Here is a 6,002-nt window from a genome sequence, read left to right as displayed (position 1 = left end):
ATTCAAACCTCCGTGCTTTATGAAAGCTCATTGTCAAATCGCCACACACAACAATATAACTTGGAGATTTTTCTTGGCACCCGATTCGAGCTATCGAGGCACCAGAGGTAATAGTAGCTTTATATTGCTAAAGGAGGCTCAAGCTTCCTTGTTGAAGTATGTGGCGGTCAAATAGCGATTATTTTCAGATGCACGCATTGAAATATGTTTTACAATTCAATTGCGATATTTGACTGAAATGAGGTATCGTATCACCAAAACATCATAATCTTTCAGTATATGCTTTCAAAATTTTGGCCTGTCATTGGGCGGATGTAAGGACAATATCCACAATGAACGGCCGTTGGTTTCGGCACTGAAATCAGATGGCCTACCGCCGGTGTCGTGATGACTGTTCTTATGATGACCATTAGCCTACATACGCCCTTGCAACGCATAAACTTTGCAAAGCCGGATACGAAAGGTGACGAGCAGCACCCCGGAAGGCTGATTGACTGCTCATTGCACATATTTTCGTCGAATCAATTTCAAACGGGTCTTGATAATAATGATCCGTGACGGACCGCAGAGAGCGAGTGGTGCAGACACAGATGCACCGAGGAAAGCCGGGCGCCGGAAAGGGGAGGGGGAGGGGGAACGGCCGTTGCCATGATCTACACGCATCTCAGCAATGTACCAAGCATTCACCTGGCCCCACCAACTTCGACAGAATATGTGCGAACGCATGCGCACAACAGCTGACTGACTTCCTTCAACACGTGCACAGGTGAGAGCCAACCGCCCGGCAGAAGATTTATTCCAGAATGTCTTCGGAACGGAGCGGCGTATCAGTGCTTATCTTTTACAGATGTAGGCACTTAAAGAACCGATATCATGGTCTTGGAAATTAGATGCGTCTGTTAAGGTCACCACCAATGGCGGTTCAAAGTCAGGAAATGACTCAGGTCAGCAAAGGTAGTTCCTAGAAAATCGTTCGATCTGATGCGACTGTACAGTGTCAGAGCTAGCCACACATCTCTGAGGTAGTGTCTTAGGCAATTAGACAATTACAGTTACGACTAACTGCATTGGGCTTTGGGCCAAGTACAAAGGTCCTACCGAGGTTAAAATCGAACCGATTTTTATTGGAGAACTTGCCTAATCATTTGGACTTCATTTCATGAAGGGTCAGAGGCGGTCACTGACCTCAAAAAGACTTCGACCAGCCTTATACTTTTTTAAGAATACGCATCAAGCGCAATTGTTGACTGGAGTTAGTTGCAATCGAAAATAAAACATATCGTAGGTTTTGATTGCCGTGACGTTATGAAAGACCAATAAGGTCACTATCTGAAAGGAGGACCCGACCTTAGGTTTCAAACAACGTCTGGCTCAAAAGTGGCTGCATGGGAGGGCTTGAGGGCACTTCGGACATCAATCTAGCGTTTGACATTGTTCGGCCTTATTTGACCCGAATATCTTGACCTAGGGACCTGAACACTAGACAAGTGATTTCACATGCAAGCTCTCTTTTTAGATTTGAGGGCTTAGACTGCTCCCTCCCCTACCCGAGCGCGTCGCATTCAACCGGTTACCCGGGCGCGTGTTAAATCCATCAAAGACACAGTTCTATTGCACTGGCCACCATCAAAAGCATCATCCCGAGGCAAAGCCGTAAAAAGCCTGCTGGGTAGGCCTTTACCCTGGCAACAAAAATGACGCAGCAGCCTTGACCCTGGCAAGTGCCGATCGCCAAGTCTCGATTCAATCTTATACACGTCGTGGCAATGCAGCTGTTAACGTTCACCACGGGTTTTTAGCACATTGGCATTAATTTTGCGCTACGTATATAAAAATGAGCTTTTTTGCAGCTCCTGGTTCAAATCGCGGTTCTCTTTTGCTACAAATGCTCATTACACTGCAGTGTTTCTGCACAGTTCGGCTTCCTTTATGGATGTCGTGGCAAAGAAGTCGTTTACATTTACGACCGGTTTCACCGGACTACACCGCAACCGCCGGAAATCTGGCGGAAGTGACACCACACCCCTTCACGCGGTAACGGCACGTGACGCGTGATTGATCGGGGCCCGCCGCGGGCCGCGCGGGCTCCGCCGGTCACGGCCAGCGGAGGCTGCGCCGCGCTCGTCTCGGGCCCGTATCGATCGTCACCGCCGCTGCCGGAGCGGCCGGCCGGCGCGCGGCCGGGCGGGCCAGCCCGTGTGAGGCGGGGGACGGCGAAAATCGGCGTGGGTCGGACCCGCCTGTTCGACTCACCTCGAACGGCTCTCATGGCGCAGACCGCGGCCGCCGTCCGTCCAGCTCACCGGCGACCGACTGAAATCACGACCCGGATCGCCCGCCTCCCGACCGCCACTGACGCCCCGTAACCATGGAAATAACGCAACACATCTCAGGTCGCCACGCGCCTTGCTGTCGTTACGGGAACGACACCGAACGACGCCGTGTGCGCACAGCTGCGATTGCGCCATCGCTGCGTTGATAGCGCGTCGCGACGGGAGCATAGCGCCTCAGACTGCTGGCGGACGCAGTACTCAGCACTGCTGTGTGAGACGTCAGCACTCAGCACTGCTGTGTGAGGTGTCAACACTCAGCGCCGCCGTGTGAGGTGTCAGCACTCAGCACTGCTGTGTGAGGTGTCAGCACTCAGCACTGCTGTGTGAGACGTCAGTACTCAGCACTGCTGTATGAGAAGATCAGGAAATCACCCGAGCACACGTGCGACCCCTGCCCGCTCGATCTGCACACTCGGGCAGTAACGCAGGCTGGGGGGAGGAACAGAGAGCAAATGCCCCCCCCCCCCCCCCGTCCTTTAGGTTCCGATGGGCCTTTCGGGCCCCCGGGATCTACAATTAAGTGCCCCGTGCAAACCCTAATTTGAGGGCTCTGAGGGCATAATCAGGCACCGCCTGAGTCGCTAAGGACCTATACGTCGGTCAGACACCCCCAATAATGCACACTCGACTCCTTGTAGGCATGGGCTTGAGGGTCCATTCCCCAAGCAGGGACAAAGCAAGAACACACGATTTACATTGACCGGCGCCCCAGCGTTTGTCAGGGCCCCACAGCGCATAACTAGGGCACTTCGTTGGCTGGGGGCCCCGAGTCGGCCAGAGACAGTGTTCGAGGAGGCCCGGAGAGCCCAGAAGGCCCACCGGGGACCGATGATTAAGGGCTCGATTGGAGGGCTTGAGGGCACGAAGGACTGGTCGGAGTCTTTCCCAGGGGCCTGGCCTGCAGGGACGGGCGCTTAGACAACAGTCAGGACGCTTTTTGTGCCGATCGGAGACTTTTTGAGTCGATATGGGCGTATCTGTCTAGTAGGCACCACCAGTGTCGCAAAGTCGGCTCCGTGTCGGTATGGGTCTTAGGGCCCACTTGCCAATCAGCTTCAAAGCCGGGGCCAGCGATTTACACTGGTCGGCCAGGGGCTGTACCTGTCAGGGGCTCACAGTACCTAGCAGAGGATCCTGTGTTCGCGATGGGCCCCGGGGCGACTAAGGCCAGTGTTTGATGAGGCCCAAAGAGGGGCCCGGTGGGTCACCGGAACCGACGATCAAAGGCCCGGCTGGATGGCATAATGGCCCAGAGCACCGGCTGTAGGGCACATAAAGAACCACGGTGCATTTAGTTGCATTGATGTAATATCCTTAAGCGTTCAAAGGTTTTTGCAAACGCATTTCAGATGCGTCACCATGTTCGTCCACCCGTTGGCCGCAGCTCGGTGTTATCCACCGGGCCGATGTTGTGCGGCCTAATGAGACTGCAACGCCTGGTGTCGAGGTTGTGTTGCTAAGTCTTGCGAACGCGCATAAAATTGGGCGCATGCATAAGATTTCTGAAAATTGAAATTGAACGGTGGCTCATTCATGGAAGTGGATGGCGGTTGCCTGTCCTGGAGCGGCAACATGAATACCAGGGCGAGAGGAAGGTAACGGAAACAGCTAAATCTTTTGATGGTGTGGGGTAATTTCCCGGTGCAAGTAAACGGGCACAGACCCATTTACAACCGGACAATGAAGCCGTTATTGGAAACCAACAACCCTCCTTGAACGAGACCGGTATTTGGAAGACGTGCGGCAGCCTTGCCACTGGGTCATCTGCCGCTGAGAATCAATCCTGGCCTTCCCTGAACCTCTCCTGATCCGGATGTCCTGACAGCGATGCCGTTAGCTCAGAGACAACGGCTGGTGCGACAGACGCGACGAGACCTGTGCACTCAACTGCAGACGCGACGAGACCTGTGCACTCAGCCACAGCACTGCTCCCAGCCATCGCTTAGGTCAGCGGTGCTTGAAATCCAGTCGCTTTTCAGGAGCTCTAGCTTTTGTGCTTTACACATGTATGTATCACTATAGCAGATCGGATCTCGGCGGCATTGGTCATGAGGTAAAAAGATCCACTTTATGGTGACGCTACCGGTGGCACTCATGCCGCACACGCTAGGCATGATGGGTCCCGCGCTGCGCGTTGCACATGTGCCACATCTCCCCATGAGATCGGATGAGTGGGGGCAGCATCTGGCTCATGCAGCTTTATGTTCGGCCAATGTGAGGTCCGTGCTACACAGCTATCCACCGCCCTGGGCAAATGCCGCCCAGCCACGGGCAGCGCACGCCACGATTACTGAGCCACTGAAGTGCATCTTTAAAACCACTGGATGGTTTAGAGTACTTCAGAATCATGGATGAATCTCCCATTCATGTGACATCTAAGAGCATCGGGAAAATGTTTTTTTTTTAGAAACACATGCACATGTATCCATGTAAATTATCCTCCAAAGACAGGCACCATTCCCCAACGGCTGACCAATGATTTCGCGTCCTATCAATGACGACGTATTGAAGCTACATGGGAACCTGCATGGCATGGTATGAAACCTGAAACAACACCAGCAAGTGCATAACTGAAGATGTGCTCTGCGCGTAAACAGTGTTTGCAGGTTTCATATGTAATCGCCCGGAATAGTTTTAATCCGGGTGTATCTGAGTCACCCCGTGCGGCACAGGCTTTCGAACGCGCCGCGCCGGAACAGCCGGGCCGGGCTGACCGTCACCAGACCTTCCGCAGCGGGTGTACCGGTCCGGTGAACCCTCAATGACACCGATCTTGGCCCGCCGGCGCCGCGCCGGAACGGCCGGGCCGGGCTGACCGTCACCAGACCTTCCGCAGCGGGTGTACTGGTCCGGTGAACCCTCAGTGACACCGATCTTGGCCCGCCAGCGCCGCGGGGAGCCGTTCACCGGGGCCAACAGAGGCTCCCTTGGGTACCGGCTGCAGGTCACACAGCACCACACAATGGGTCTCCTTCCCTGTGGGTGTGACCGCCAGAGCAGTTCATTGTCCTCTCGGAAAGGCGGCGGCCAGAGGCGCCCGGCGTGTCCTGCAGTCGCGCGTGGGGGCTCGCACTGGGACACCTCCGGCACCGCCGATCCATAATAAGTGCTGCCGCAGCTGCGGTCGGGAAGTATGGGTACTACCCACACTTAACTAGGTGAGTGGGTGACCTGTGGAACATGTGGCGCCTGATTGAAAGTGGCTCAATGCACGAATAGTGCGTCCTCCCACAGTTTGTCCCCACCACCTTCCATTGATTCAGGAGAGCGATAGTTAACATGCGCCGCCCTCTGGCTATGTTCTTAGTTTCAGAAGGTGGCGGGAAAAACACGCTTTGCATTGGTTACATTACAGTCAGACGAAACGCACGTATTTACCGACTTCCACCAATATGACAATCAATATGCAATGTGGGAAGCGGGAGAGCAACGATCTCTTTTTTGGCGCCTCCAATTGAATCATGCCGGGATAGTTGGCCACTACATTCTCAAACCATCACTTGGATTCTTTGACATCGCAGTATAATAAACTTCGATTATTTTGACCCCATGCCGATCCCCGCTAGCCTGCGTTGGCTTGCCTTACGTCAAGTAGTGTCATCTTCGGTGTTCGATTCACACGACAACCTATGTTGAAGACAACAGAAAAAAAATAAACGAATGTTCAAT

Source organism: Pollicipes pollicipes, unplaced genomic scaffold (assembly GCF_011947565.3).
Source record: "Pollicipes pollicipes isolate AB1234 unplaced genomic scaffold, Ppol_2.1 Scaffold_6686;HRSCAF=7923_pilon_pilon_pilon, whole genome shotgun sequence".
In the NCBI taxonomy this organism is placed as follows: Eukaryota; Metazoa; Arthropoda; class Thecostraca; order Pollicipedomorpha; family Pollicipedidae; genus Pollicipes; species Pollicipes pollicipes.
Note: the sequence above shows the minus strand (reverse complement) of the source record.